This window comes from Pogona vitticeps, chromosome 2 (assembly GCF_051106095.1).
Source record: "Pogona vitticeps strain Pit_001003342236 chromosome 2, PviZW2.1, whole genome shotgun sequence".
In the NCBI taxonomy this organism is placed as follows: domain Eukaryota; kingdom Metazoa; phylum Chordata; class Lepidosauria; order Squamata; family Agamidae; genus Pogona; species Pogona vitticeps.
Window position 1 is genome coordinate 163,492,556 of NC_135784.1, and position 16,108 is coordinate 163,508,663.

General features: G+C 41.9%; 1 protein-coding gene across 3 annotated transcripts in view; it reads left to right on the forward strand.

Annotated features, from left to right (window-relative positions):
* The first annotated feature begins 375 nt into the window (after positions 1 to 375).
* GALNT6 (polypeptide N-acetylgalactosaminyltransferase 6) overlaps positions 376 to 16,108 on the forward strand; it is a 63,921-nt gene continuing 48,188 nt past the window's right edge. The window contains exons 1-2 of one of the 3 annotated variants that reach the window (XM_020784548.3): positions 376 to 628; positions 3,504 to 3,548. The gene's annotated coding sequence lies outside the window, so the exon portion shown is untranslated. The remainder of the gene's footprint in view (positions 629 to 3,503; positions 3,549 to 16,108) is intronic. The other 2 variants (XM_020784547.3, XM_020784550.3) reach the window with 2 other exon arrangements.

Sequence of the window (16,108 nt, forward strand, 5' to 3'; positions counted from 1 at the left end):
AGTTCACTCTGTTTGCTGTCTTCCGTGTCACTCAGGAATAGAGAATGACATCATATATCATGCCATGTCATATCGTGATATACTAATTCGATACGATTATTTTATATGGGCTGCAATCCTGTTGCTTACTGTAGTAAATCACACTAGAGAATCAGTGTGGATTTGGCGAGTCAGCTCCTCGTTAATTAAAGGGGCCTCCTCTGACTGCGACTTACGACGCTGGGCAAGAGGATCCCGGCCCTTATTACAGTATCATCCAGCAGCGCTTCGTTCGCATTTACTGTATCCTAATACTAGCGTTCTGCCGGGCGCTAGGACCCAACGGGGCAGGTGCCTGGCTGGGAGCGCACCGGCCTTAGGACCCAGCGGCCATAGCGGCGCTGCCGGGTACACCTGTGCCTAGGGCGGCGAACTTTCCCGCTGGCTCCTCTCGCCCTGAGGTCGGCGGCAGGTGAGAAGCCCGGCTGGAGGCAGTGGGGGGTGGGTGGGCGCTCCCTCCCGACTCCCTCTTGCCGCCGCCGGTTGCCGCTTCTCTCTCTCTCTCTCTCTCGCCGCCGCCGCCTCGGGAGCCTCAAGTTAGGCGCGGAGTCGCTCCCCCGAAACCGAAGTTCTTGAGCCTCTTTGGAGGGTGAGTTGGTGGTGGTTGTCTTTGTGTTTCTCGCGAGGAGGAGAAGGAAGAAAAAGCGAGGCGGTCGCGGCAGTCTCGGCTCGACGGTGATGGAAGGAGTCTAAAAGGGGTTGGGGGGGGGTCTCCCTCTCGCTAGGTCGTGAGGACCGGATGACCCGGGGGGGGGCCTTCTTGGTCCGCCCGGAGGGGAGGGGGGGAAGGCGAAGACTGCGGTGTAGAGGTGCGTGTCACGCGTTGGCCGGGGGGGGGGGGAGGAAGACAAGGGCCACGGGACGTTTCCCCATTGCCAGGAGCGCGAATGCTTGGGGGGGGCGGTGGGGACACAATGGGGGGAGGGAGGGGGGCTCTATTCCTCGCCTTGGGAGTGAATTGCTAGAGTACGTCGGGATGCTTTTGCACGGGATGCTGTGACTGGGAATACGGTGATAGAAACTTTGTGGAGCAGTGTTTTAAACTTCTCTCCCCCACACCCGGGTCTGGGATACGTCTGAATCTCACCCATCAACCTGGGACAACAAGCCACTTAACTTGTAGAGCTGATGGCGGCGGAGGGGGGGAGAGAGAGTCCATTCTTTGTGAAACTCCTGCTTTTGGAAGGTGATAAGGTGAAACAGGGGAAAGAGTCATGGTCTTACTAAAACTGAAGAGCGGTGGATGATGGGGGGGGTGTTGAATTTTATGCAGACCTGCTCCCCAGTCCTTGTTTTCTTTACCAAGAGTGAAACATGAAGCTACTACGCACACCCCAAAGCCCCGTTTTAGCCAGCTTTAAGGTCATCTTAAGAGGCATACTGACAGAGGTCTGCCATTAATATTGGGGATATTCCTTTATAATTTTTCTCCAGTGTCTGTAAGATGCTGGTGTATGCCCGATGAAGTGGATTTTGTTCCACAAAAGCACAGACTGCTTGATTTTTTTTAAAAAGCAGTGTAAGAAAGGTGGCAACTTCTCCAGCATTTTTGAATTTTTTTTCTCTCTGTTACAGCAAATGTCTGCCCCCTTTTTTCTCTTGCAGCCTGTCTGTCCCTTCTTTTTCCTTTTCTCTTTCAAAATGTCACAGATTAAAAAGAAGAAAGCGGTGGCAGTGTTAGTAGAGTGACCCTCCTTCGATTCACCTGCTTCTCAGTCCATAGCCTGTGCTGTAGCTGACTTGAAAGTAAACCCACTGAGTAATGGAATTAATTCCAGGAACCGAGCTTAATCATGTGGGATGGGTTGGCTCTTTGGATGACCATGTATTTATGTAAAATTTGGTAAAGCGGCCCTGTTGTATGTGGGGCACTTTGACTCAACATTTACCCTATAATCCTGCTCTTGTGTGTGGTTAACAGGTTTGGCAGGTTTTGAACCTGTGCCAAAACGTACAAAACTTGTTTGACCACAGTAAAGAGTCAGAATTACACGTATATATCCACTTTCAGCATTGTTAAAAATACTGTGTGTGACCTTTGTTTCTAATGAAGATTTTAGGAATGGGTGCCTATGCCCTAGTCTGGAGAGTACTAAATGGATTCTCCTTTAGAGGAAGAAGTTCAGTTTACTGCTCTGTTTAATAAAACAGAGGTGCTGGAAAACTAGTTTCATATAGCAGCTATCATATTTCTTATCTGAATTAATAACTAATATACACAGTAACTTTGGTTCAATTTATGTAATGCTTTTTTATGCAGAGAAAGCACTTGACAAACATTATTTGGATAATTCTCCCGCCACATAGGGTAGATCAGTGTTGCAAGGAAGGTAGGAGATGGTGGCTTGCCTAAGGTTACAGAGTGAGGCAATGACAGAAATGCAAATTACACCAAGAAGTTTGATGGTAACAGATTACTCATTGTGCCATCTGCCTGTCCTGTAGCTATGTCTTTTCATATATTAGTGACAAATATCGGGGAGGGGATGTTTTGAAGGAGAAGAAATTGGGGAAAGCACCTCCTTTCATCCCAGACGTGGTAGGAATGGAAACTGCTATCTCCTTCTGACTAGGAGCCAGGAGGGGGTGTGGTCTGGTCACTTTCGATATTTGCGGTGCAGTCGGTGAGGGGACAAAAGCAGGACTTAATCTGACCATGGGGTTTACGTCATGCAATGTATAAAAAGTGGTTTTAAGCATAAAGGAGCATCACAAGAAATGCTATTAAGGAGAATATCTTGTAGGACAGAAAATACATCTTTCAGACAACTCTTATTTTAGATGCCAAATGGAGAAGGAGTGGTCAAACGGAAGCTTAGTACCGGTGGTGATGGAATTTTCTGTCTCTTGCTTCCTTGCTTACCTGTAATGAAAATGAATAAAGTTGTCATTGACTTAAGAACAACCTAGCCTTTTTTCTTTTCCTCTTCCTTAGAAAGGTAGCCCCATCTGCAGAAATCAGGAGGTGATCATTCTTAAAGGCGATAAATATTAGCACCTGTTAATAGTTGACATCCTAATGCTCACTGTAGTAAGTTGCACTAAAGTATCCACATTGAATCATTGGGGATTTGGTGAGTCAACTGCTCTGTAAATTCCAATTATTCAAATGTGCCTACTCTAACTGCCACTTTAGCAAAGGGAGTCACAACTGGAGTAGACACACGTGGATCAGTGAACCTTGTGGAGACGTTGTTTTACCAGATCCCCACTGATTCAGTGGGCCTGCTCTAGTGCAACTAACACATGAAGTGACAGGTTTTCAGTCATTATATCCACTGTCGGCTGTTAAACTTGCTGTTAAAAGCACAGGAACGAAGGAGGAAATCCACCGTGGCATATTTAGGTAACAGTGAAAAGTGAGCTACTGGACAGAACATCGTGGCGTTCTAATACAAGTTTCGCCTGACTGTGGATTTTGGAATTTTTCTGATTAACCAACAAGGGTTCCTTTGGTTTTGCAGGGTTCATTTGTGCTTTATGTCCTTCTATCAAAATATGTAAGCCAGGTAAATAGATTTCAGTGCTTTATCTGATGCAACTGTCATGTAAATCCCTTTCTTTTACCATTTCCCTAACATCAATCACTGCTTGTATTGTTCACAAATAATAAGTTATTTGTGCTAGTACTGTACCTAACTTTCAGGCACACTTTTAACAATGTGACTTATTCATTGAGTGCCATTTTTGTTAGATAATGTTTAATGCTTTATATTTTTAAGCATTCAGTGTATTCTAATCAGTTGTATAGTTTAATTTTTTAATGTATAACTTCATTGTATTTCTAATTCTCTTCTTTTTAATACTGTGAGCCTCCTCCCTTATCAGGAGAATGGCAGCATGTAAATATATAAATAAGTTTATAAAAATACAGTATTGTATATATAAATACAGCTTTGGTTGCAGTGTTACATAGATGTTTACATAGAAAAAAGCCCTGTTGAATTTAGTACGCCTTTTTTCTCAAGAGACTGTTTAGGACTGTCTAATTGTGTGTGTGTGTGTGTGTGTGTGTGTGTGTGTGTGTGTGTGTGTGTGTGTGTGTGTGTGTTCTACAGTCATTTACAATTAGGTGTAACAAATGTGAACAAGCGAATTGGAATCCACCAGTGAATTGTCCTGTCTTGGAACAGGAGTGAGGTGGCTCCCAGATGTATTTTATGGGCTTACTAAAATGTAGGTGAACGGGCCTCCAGTCATGAGTCCTAGCTTCCTATAGTCAGGAGGCTTGGCTTCCTCCAATCACAAGCCTTGTCCACTTGTTAGTAAAAGTTTCTTGTTTTGATGAAAATAGAGAAATTCTACACATTTTTGTATCCCTCTTATATCTAGTAAGTGAAGTGTTTTATGTGTTTGCCTGGAGTACATGCGCTTCATGTATGTGTACTCCACAACTGGGCAGTTTTTACTGGTAGCTGATGGTGAATTCATTTGAAGCCTGGATTTGCCAGGAAGTGAGTTTGTGTAGTACTGTACTTGTACCACCGGATCATTTGACTTGCTCTACCTTTCTCTCAAGACCAAGAAGTTGGCCATTCCTCTTAAACACACAGCAGCTGAAATATCTGTGCTGACCCTGTCATGAGGCGTAGTAAGGCCTCCACCTCAGCTGATGGGTGATGGAGCTGTAAGGAGGGGAAGCAGAGACCTGTCCCAGGAATAGTTCTGAAAACTCATTAGGAGGGCAGTTGTAAGCGTACTGTCACATGACCTGTGCCAAACCTACTCAGCTAGCTATAGCCCCTTGTATGTCAGCACCACTGAACTAGATGCAGCTGCCAGTCTCCTAGCCACCTTCTTTGTAGAACATGAGAAAAGGTATGCTATTTTGTCCTTTGACACAGCCAATAACAGGTCACAGGCTAACCCTGAGTAAAGGATGGGCCTTGATAGGTATTTTTTGTTGTTTAGTCGTTAAGTCGTGTCCGACTCTTCATGACCCCATGGACCAGAGCACGCCAACCCCTCCTGTCTTCCACTGCCTCCCGGAGTTTGGTCAAATTCATGATGGTCACTTCAATTGTCCATCCATCTCATTCTCTGTTGTCCCCTTCTCCTCTTGCCTTCACACTTTCCCAACACCAGGATCTTTTCCAGAGAGTCTTCTCATTAGATGGCCAAAGTACTGGGGCCTCAGCTTCAGGATCTGTCCTTCCAGTGAGCACACAAGGTTGATTTCCTTCAGGACGGATAGGTCTGATCTCTTTGCAGTCCAGGGGACTCTCAAGAGTCGCCTCCAGCACCACAATTCCAAAGCATCAATTCTTCGGCGGTCAGCCTTCTTTATGGTCCGGCTTTTACTTCCATATACTTTTGTTGGCAAGGTGATGTCTCTGCTTTTTAAGATGCTGTCTAGGTTTGTCATTGCTTTCCTCCCAAGAAACAGGTGTCTTTTAATTTCGTGGCTGCTGTCACCATCTGCAGTGATTATGGAGCCCAAGAAGGTAAAATCTGTCATTGCCTTGATAGGTATTACTATCCCGCTAAGACATACAACTCCATTGGGGTTGTTGCTCCAGTTAAACTGCACAGTCATTTGTGCATTAAGAACACCCATTCAGATTGGTCATGGAAAGAACTCACCTGCCTAGCTTTCGAAGTGTGAGTCAGTATTTATCATGAAGCAACTGTGAGCATGAGCATGCTTTTAATGAGACAAAATTTATACAAACCTGCTTAGTGTGTATACTATGTATGTACTTAGTCTAAGGCTGCAGTAGACAGTTACTCACAATAAGCCTCATTGAACTCGGTAAACATGTATTGGATTGCACAGTATCAAATGGATTACAGGGTCCTGTATAGTTAAGGTTGCCAACTCTTGTTGTGTTATGTGCATGTGCACAATATTACTGTGCTTTTAACAGCTCTGGTAAACATAAATTTAACAGATGAAGCTGATCAGGCTTGGGCGTGAAGTCATAGGTTTTACACGTGTCTGCCGGTGAAACGCCTTCCCCTTGGGCAGCTTTTAAAAACAGGAGAATTCTAACAGGTAAATTAGGTGTCCTGTTTTTACTGGGGAAAATGTGTTGTGAAAATTGTATTTTTAAATGAAACGTTTTTAATTAAAGGAAAGGAATTGAAGGAATTCTGGAAACCAGCGTCTCTACTTTGCTTCCATTCAAGCTGTTTGGGCTTTTCCACACAGAAGGGGGCAGGGCAGACTCTTGCATCAGCATCCTTTGCATCAGGCTAAGTAATTTGGGTAATTCTGCATAATTATCCAAATTAATTTTGCATGGGGAATTAAAAGGAAATTCAGGAGCTTGATTTTAAATGTAAGCTTTTAGAGAAGATCTACCAAGTAAGAGTATATTTTTTAAAAAATGAAATCTCTTGAGTCTCCAGAAGGAGATAAGATGGCAGGAAGCATGGAGACCATAGACTATCAACTTCCACAGAAAACATGGGAGCAAGCTATCAAGTTGTTGTTACGCTGTTATGTTTTGAGGTCAGTAGTGCCTTTGGAGTAGATGTCTAGGGCCTTGTTCAGTCAAATGAGTAGTAACATCCTCTTAAGTACAGAAAAGCTGCTTTAGTATTTCCTGAAAAGGAGAAGGGAGCATAAGATTGTAAATCCAGAATTTAAAATGGCCTACATACACTAAGAGCACAAAACTACTAAGCTGAGAAGTTAAAATTGCCAAAGTACACTGCTGCTGGAGGTAGCAAATGGTTTCTCCAAACTTGTGTTCAAAAGAAACCCTGGGTTTCCTTAGTGTTAACAGAAAGACCAATTTCTTTTCAGGTGCTCAGCCATACAAGAGGAAAAGCCCAGTGAGTTTGTGACCTTTTCCCAGGTATCCAGATGATGCAGATTGGTCTCTTCCAAATTAAAGGGTAAACTCCATGCTAGCAAGCCACCCTGCATGTCAGATTGCTTACTGTTTTAATATTGACAGACAACAAGTAACTCACTGGGGAGAAGTTATCTCTCTTCCCCCCCCTTAAAATTTTGAAGCAAAGAGAAACAATTAAACCATTGCTTTGTTAATATGCAGTTTGTTTCTACATTCTGTGGCACTTAATTAATGAAAAAAATCAATATTGAAATATTTTACCTTACATTTATGAATGTTTCTATTTGTTTTAAATTGAGTTATTCCCAATAAAAAAAAAGAATTTGGGCATAAGGTTTGAAAGAATAAATGAAACTTTTATATACAGGTACTGTATATAATTATCAAAAGGGGGAACTAAGTTTAAAAAAAAAGACTGAGAAGGTACTACCTTTTAAAATACCACATTTTTCCGTGTATAAGATCCTATTTTTCCCCTATAATCATTACACTAAAAATTGAGGGGCATCTTATACACGGAAGTAAGCTGAGGCGAGAACAAAACGGCAGATACCTTGCCTCTGTAAACAGGCCTCCAGTCATGAGTCCTAGCTTCCTATAGTCAGGAGGCTTGGCTTCCTCCAATCACAAGCCTTGTAGAACTGACGTCAGCTTATCCTGAACAAACCAATTGGAACACACCTCCTTGGAGGTGGCGCCTGTAGGCTTAGATGCAACAGGGACTCAAAATGTCCGACCGTTCTGAGCCCAGAGGCTGAATCCTCAAGGCTAAGTTTTCTTAGTTTTTAGGTTAGAAAAGTGGGGGGAGGGGTATCTTATAAGCGAGGGCGTGTTATAAACAGAAAAATACAGTAAATCATAAATACGATTTGTACTGAAGAAATTATGGATAGTTGCAGTATCTTAAACCAAGGATTCAGGAACCTTTCGCCATCTAGAGCAGAGGTGTCAAATTCAATTTCATCTTGGGCCGCATCGGCATTAGGGTTGCCCTCAAAGGGCCGGTTGTATCTGTAAGACTATAGAAATGTATCTGCTCTTCATCATATGTAAATATAATTCTCCTCATTTGATTATTACTGGTTTTAGAAATAACGTACGGTAAGTAATAACTAGCTCTGACAGTAAAAGTCTGTGATCAAAGTTTGGAAATAATGGCAAGCAGATAAGAACAGGGAGTGGTCATAAGTGAGGACTACATTTCCCAAGGTGCTGTATGCCACCCAAGCTACTGCACTTTCTGACTCTTCACTGCTTGGAATGCTGGGTGGATTCCCCGTATTCTTGCAGAGTATTATGGGTGACCGAGTAACCCCTGCATATTGTATACTGCACAATAGCTGGAAACCGTGCTAGGGCCACATGAAATGGCCGGGAGGACTGAATTTGCCCCGCAAGCCTTGAGTTTGACACCTGTGATCTAGAGGTTACAACCTCCACCAGTGCTTTGCCATGGGCCCTGCTCAATGGAACTGATGGGAATAAATAGTCCAAAACATTTGGAAAGCAAACTTTTTCTTAAGCCTGTCATAAACTGTTTTTTAAAGGGACCAGAGATGCTCCCTGTGGCAGACGATAAGGTTTCTGTTTCCTCTACCTAGGTATGATTTTTGCCATAGGCAAGGCATGTTCTGAGTTGGCTTGGGGTGAATGTCTTAAAGTTATGTGCATGTGGCGTTCCTTGTGCCTCCACCCCATGCTGGGTAAACTCTGACCAACCCTCTCTTCCACTAGCGAAGTCTATTGACTGTTCCAGCAGAATCCTAGACAGTTTAGTCTGTCACATTTTGCAAGGCATATTTAATACGGAGATGACTATAAATCTTTAATTTTGTCATCTGCTAATGGTGGGTTTAATGCTTTGATGTTTGGGTCAAATCAGTGATAAGAAAGCAACATGAATGGGAGGAAGCATTGCTTTGAGCACATGAACAGTTACTGTTCTGTAATACTGCATGTAATAAGTAGAGGTCCTGGTTAAAAAAAAAACACAATCTCCGAATCCTGAAATGATGGCTTCTACATCTATTGATTAGTGTTGATCAAAATTTCCTGTCCCAAAGGAAACTTTCCTGCCTCCTTTTGGCACCAGTTGTAAAAGATTACGGAGCACATTCCATGGGACAGCTTTTGTCCGTCATCAAATGAAAATTACAGGATTGCGACTTCCTTTTATTGCTGCCGCAGGAGCTGAAATGAAGGACAGGATGCTGCCTACCATCCTATTCCATATGTGTTGTTGTTTTTTTTCCTTAAACCCACTGGGCTTGCCCTGGAATATTATTTCAGCACTTGGCAACTGGGCAGTATTTGGGAATATTACATTTTGGAGGTAGAGGTCTCAATGGCCCCAATGATGGCAATCATTCTAGGAGCCATAATCAAGAAGCGTATTTATTTCCAAGCTCTGCCCCTACAGCAGCCGGGGAGAGGAGAACAGTTTGTAAGAGCCCAGAGGAGAACATGTTACACATATAATGTTGTCCTCTAAACCTGTTGCAGGTACTGTATTTTCTCTTCAAGCATCTTCTGTCTGAGGTTGTGATCTTGTGCCTAATAATAGGATACAGTCGCCAGCACCTCACTGCAGTGTGTTTCTTTGGAAGCTGCAGTTCTCTTATTAATGAACCCCTAGGCTTCCAAGAAATCAGGTTGATAACCAATGAGGTAGGAACAGGTACTGTTTACAGTGGTATCCTATGTATACTTATTCATTGGCATATCCCATTAGGCTGAATGCAAGTTATTCCCAGCTAAGTGTGCTTACAGTAGCAGCCAGAGAATTGGATCTTGAGACTGCAGCTTAAAATCATAAATAGGCTGGTTGGCCCTCGGCAAGTCGTGTTAGCTCAGCCTCACTTGCTCATTTCTGAAAATGGGCAAAGTTAGCTCATCTCTCCACGAAAAATAAAAGGCACTAGTTCTTATTTTGTTTTTTAGCATTGGTCCAAATCTCCCTCTGGTTAACTCTGCTGTAGCATAAGTGGGTTAACTTTTGGAGGCAAACTGCCCAAATTAAGAAATCACTGTAGATGTTGTCAGTTGCATACTAAGTTGTGTGACTCAGCATCAGCTAATAATGTTTATGGTGATTTCTTAACTTGGACTAATTTGCCTCCAAAAGTTATACCATTTGCATAGCTATGCAAGAGGTCATACACTGTTTTTACCAATTTAAATGCTTAATTCATGGTTGCTCTGGCCTTGTTAGAACTCCCATCACTGTGAACTGACTTTATTTCTTTTTCCCCCTTTTTTTCTTTTTCTTTTTGCTGCTGATGTTTTATGCTTTTTTGTCACTGAAATTTGTAAGGCCTAACTTTACCGGTCACATTTAAAAATAACAGCATAGATTACTAAGTACCGTACTATATGTGCTAAAATGCTATGTGAAAAAATAATAATAGCTTGTAGACATGTAAATGTATAAAATATGTACAAAATTAGCTGTTGTGAGCTTTTTAATGGGAGTTCCTTCCCTTACAAGACATAGTTGTGAAGATGACAGCCTCACCTTTGAAAAACTAGATTTGCTAAATGGGCTTCATACTTAAATATTGATTGCACAATCAGCTGTAATAGAAGGGGTTGCCAGCATTTATTGTAAGGGAAAAATTTTGGTTTAATTGATTAACCAATCTCTTTGTTATTTAAACAGCTTTAGCAAGCATTTATTTAAAATTGTCCATGGTTTCTTCTTTCATGGTAACTAATGTGTACATTTTTGAAGTTGGTTGACATTGATGTAGCTATGAATTACTTTCTGAACTCCCTTCTTCTGGAGGTGCTGTGGGACAGGGCAGCTTGCCCGGGGCTCCATAGGCTAGCTCTTCTCTTGCAAGGCACAGTGGGGAATGAAACTCCCAGCTTGAAGCTGTGCAGCGAGGTATTCTATCTGACATTTTATTTGTTTTTTATTGATTACATTTATATCTCATCTTGCCTCCAGTAACCTCAAGGCAATGTACCTGGCTGATTTTCTCCCTAGTTTGTCCTTAAAGAAGTCCCTTTAAATCAGTAGGGGATTAGTGAGTCAACACCTATGTACGGTAAGTTCCATTGATTCAATGAGCTTGCTTTAGTTGTGAATTACTATTGGCATTCAGTCAGAGAGAGATGTCCTTGATTTTGTAACTGTTCAGTAGATTAAACCCTCCACCCCACAAAGCCTATACAGCTCAAAAATAAAGTGCCACCAGTACTGTAGAAGAAAAGTGGTCTGAGTTCTGTTTCTTTCTTTACTAGCTACCATCATTCTCTCAAAACCAGTTGCCCTAAATTGTTGACACATCTATGTTACAAGACCTCTATGATACCTGCATAAAGAACTGCAAGCATATCTTGATTTTTTAGAGAGATAATCTGATTGAAGTACTGTATAACTAAGATCTCTTCTCACAGTTATGAACTGCATTTGCCAAAGTGTAGTGGCAACCTCTGGTCTCGGCCTGCTGTACAGTAGGTACCAAAATGGTTTTCTTATTTTTTGGTGTGGTTTTGTTTTGTTTTGTTTTGTTTTGCTTTTGCTGAGTTGAGCATTGGAGCTGAAAGGATATACAGCAAGGTGGACTCCTGAAATTCTCAGGTTTCATCTTCATACACAAATAATTACTTTGCATTCATGCCTGAAAGAAACTTGATAAAGGGATCAAAGTCTGCCTGTGTCTTTTCTCTGCCTGCCATTACCTTTTTACCTTGATGTTTTCTTAGTGACAAACTCCTCAGTTTCAAATTGTCCTTCCCACAGCAAACCAATTCCCCACTTTAAATTCCTCTCTAGCTGTTTTGTGCCACATGGTAAGAAATCTGCAATTATCCAGTGAACACACTGTGCAGTCAAGTGATGGAGTCTTCAGGGCCTATACCAGACTACACCATGGAAGGGCCACACAGGCTTTCAGGCAAGCTTCCTACTTTCCTCCTCTTTCTAACATTGCAGGGAACTTGCACTGCCTTGCCTTCCTCTTAGTTACTCATCTAGAAGCACCAGCAGCTTATGACTGCAAGACATTGCTGTAAGTGGTGATAACAGAAGTTGGGTGCTTTTTCAGACAAATAACTTCAGCATTATTGGTGTATAGAGTAGTTGTTGCTTGCACCCTTGCAAGTAGGAAATCTGAGGCTGAGAAGTGTATAGCTGTCTTAAGAACAGTTTCTGTGTAAGGCTAGTAATAAGAAATTGGCGACTTTAATTCAGAGTTGGGCACCTGAAAGTGCGCACACACCAATCTAAATACAGTGGTGCCTTGCTTAGCGATTGCCTTGTTTAATGTTGTATTCACTTAGCGAGGTTTTTGGAGTGATTTTGCGCTCCGTTTAGCGATGTTTCCTATGGGGAAGTTCGGGTTTGACAGCTCAAACTTATAGTTCAATGCATTCCAATGGGGGGGGGAATTCACCAAAAATTAACAAAGAGTCAGAAAGTCAGAACAAAGCCAAATTAAGTTTGCAAAGGTTTTACAAGGTGCACTAACGATCCCAAGCATTTAAAACAGTTTTTGAACATTTTAAGACACTTTAAAAATATCGAAAACGGACCTGTCAAAACCATCAAAATGCATTGAATAGGCTTCAGTGCATTCCAATGGGGGAACCGCGTTTCGCTTTGCAATGTTTCCTATGCCGATTTTCGCTTAAGGACGGTAATCCGTTCCCATTGGAACGGATTATCCTGTTTTCAATGCATTCCTATGGGAAATGGTGTTTCGCTTATCGATGTTTTCCCATAGCGATGTTTTTTGGGAACCAATTAACATTGTTAAGCGAGGCACCACTGTACAGGATCCAACACTCTTGGGCCCTAACATCCCTATTCCCCCCAAAAAAACAAGAATAAAAAACAGTTGACTCACAAAGTCCCTTTCTGCCCTGTAGGAGGTGTGTGGGAGACAATTTTGCCATGTTTCAAGAGGATGTGATGTTTCCTTGGTTTCTATACGCGTCAATGTTTAAAAAAAACCTAGGGGGTGATTTTCTTTCAGTCTGAAAAAAATTATAAGAAAACTTGTGAGGAGGGAGTTGCAGCCCTCTGAGCCCCCTTCACGCTCATCACCACAGTCTACAGCCCATTATATCCCACAGTTTCATGTTTGAAATATGGTCCCATTGTAGCCAGGCTGGCCTTACCCTTGGGCAAAATGAAGCATCTGCCTCAGACAGTAGGTGCTGAAAAATTGTGACAACAGGCTCTTGGAGGACAGAGCCATGTGGGAGAGACCGCGCAGGCTGCCTGCTATTTCCTGTGCTAAGATTCCACCCTCCAGTGCAGAACATGGACCAACATTTATGATTAAATCACCTGCCATTATATGGAATTTGATACAGGACAGGGATGTCATTTTGCTCTTTGCCTCTAATATAACAATGTATGAGTTTTTTTTCTAGTGTCTTAGAGTCTGTGAATTACTTTACTGATGTTAACGCAAAGTCATTCCCATTTACACAGAGTGAGGACAGTCATGATTTACATGAGGCTTTAGCAACTGATGGTATGTTTGCTTTCATACAAAGATAAGTCCAGCGTGTTTCATCTATTTCACTTTTAGCCTTCTTCAGGGGCTGTAATATAATACATAAAACAGAAAGAGCACATATGTGAGCTACTCATTTGACTGGGACAACATATAAGACATTTAAAAAAACATTTTGAGCTAGCATTAATACATTAATATAATGCTGCTTGTTTGGCTTATCTTATTTGAGAGAAAGACCTTGAGTGAGGGTGTATTTTGCACTCTGGGGACAGAGTCTCTCTGTGTGTGTGTCTTCCACATGCCTGGTGAAGACTTGTATAGGTCAATAGCTACCATTTTAATTTTATTTTACTGAACTTTTCCATGTGTAAGATGATACAGTGGTGCCCCGCATAGCAACGTTAATCCGTTCCAGGAAAAACGTCGCTATCCGGAAACATCGCTAAACGGAACATAAAACCCCATAGGAACGCATTAAACTCCATTTAATGCGTTCCTATGGGGGGGGGAACTCACTGGTAAGCGAAGATTCCCCATCCGGCCGCCATTTTTGCTGCCTCGGTAAGCGAGGGTAGGGCGCAAAAATGCTGCGGGTGGCCATTTTCTTGATCCGGTCGCCATTTTGGAACCGCTGATCAGCTGTTTCCCTAACATCGCAATGCAAAGATCGGTAAGCAAAACGCTTACCGATCATCGCAATGCGATGTTTAGCCTATTAAAACATCGCAATGCGATTGTAAAAACGATTGCAAAAAACGCGTCGCTATGCGAATTCGTCGTTAAACGTTGTGCTCGTTATGTGAGGCACCACTGTACTTTTATCTAAAATCTTTAAATTAAAAATTGAGGGTCGTGTTATACATGGAAATGAGGGGGGAAGGGATCAAAGGGCTGCAGGATCATAGCCCTTTGATCCTGCAGCCCTTTCATTGCTGCTTTACCCCTCCACTTTTGCAGCCCTTTGATCCTGCTTTCGCAGGACTTGGGAAGTGGAGGGGGGAAACAGCGATCAAATTTTCTTATTTGGGGTTGGAAAAGTGGGGGTTGTCTTATACATCGAGTTGTCTTATACATATATGGAAAAATACAGTATGTAATCTAAAGCCCCCCAGTGGCAGAACATATATTTTGCATTCGTAAATGGGCCAAGGTTCAGTCCCCAGCACCTCTAGTTAGAAGGATCGCGTAGCGTATGATGAATAAATAGTCAGGGGAAGAAATGTTGCACAATTTAATGTAAACTCTTGGGTGTCATGCACACTGCCTTTTACAATCCTTCTCAAACAGGATTTGTATACAAGGAAGAAAAACTAGCAATAATGATGAGGAAAAAAAGTCAAACATATACTGTATTTTATTTCAAACTGAGGTAACAAACACAGCCAGGGCCAAAGAGGATATTCATCTTTCCACACCTCCAAGAACACAACAGGCAGCAAAGAAAGCATTCATTCATACCTATATGCACCCACAGCGGCAGGTAAAGATATACTGTACTCAGACAACACCACACCCCTACTCCCTTCGTTCATACTCTAGCTTGTCTAAGGAGTAGAAGACTTTATTCTGCCCCCCCCCCAATTAGAAATGTTCCTAACTGCTACTTCCTTCTGTGCCTGGTTTCAAAGGCAGTTTTTTTTTTATTTATTCACTTAGGTTCATTCTTTCAGTCCCCCCCACACACACACACACAAACACATACATGTCTCTTCCCAAGCACCCAGTAAAAACTAACAAGGGCTGGGAGTTCATCAGGAGGAGAATGCAGCTGGTAAGGGTCAGCATGATCCTGAGGTGGTACAGTGCTCCTATTTGCCCAAATGGATCAGCCTCTTCAGCCTTGGATAAGGGGAAAACAGCATGAAGAGCTTTCTGGCTGTTTTTAGACAAGCAAGGATGACTTACAGCTCTTATGTTCAGAGTGAAATCCAGTACAAATTCTTACAGTATGATTTTTGCAACAGGTTGTTGTTTTTACCCAGATTGTAATAGTGGTAATCTATGTGGCGTAGTCTCTGTTGATACCCTTGTTTGGTCACCAGAATCTAAGCATATGAATTTTCTGTATAGTAGTCCTGAGCTTTATTTATTTCATTTCATTTTATCTGTTTTATTTATAGGCCAGGTTTCTCCTGATATGGGCACCCAAAGTGGCTCACAATATTTAAAATAATAGAATTAAAAACATAAAAAGTTAAACAATAAAAAATTAAATAATATGCTAATTAAAATACAGAATAATAATTAAAAATACATAAACATTGAAAACTATCTTTTTAAAAGTCATTTGTTTATTAAGCCATTTGTCAGTAGCTGCTTCTCTGAGTAATTTTAGAATTTCAAAGAGATGCTGGATATTACCAAATATTATTTTCAGACAACAACATAAAATATTGTCTATAGATCCTGCTATAGTTCTTTTCTGTGTGGATTTAAGGATATCAGTGCAGTTCTTCAGGTCTCTGTTTCCAATAATTAAAGCAGATTTACAAAGTAGAATGGAGCTTTAGGCTGATCCAACATCTGGGTTCCTTACCAAATCCTATTAAAATCGAATGGCTTAAGGCTGAACATTTGTGGCCTGCCAGATGTTGCTGTATGGAAACTTGTGTGATCCATCACTAGCTGTGCTTAGTGTGGATGGGAGTTGTAGCCCAGCAAAATCTAGAAAGCCCTAGAAAGATCCCATGCTTTCGCTTCCTTAAATCTGCATAAAACTGGGTTTTTATTATGCCAGCTGGCGATTACAGAGGGTCCTCGGTGGATCTGTATCCTTCTCTCTGCAGGTACCTG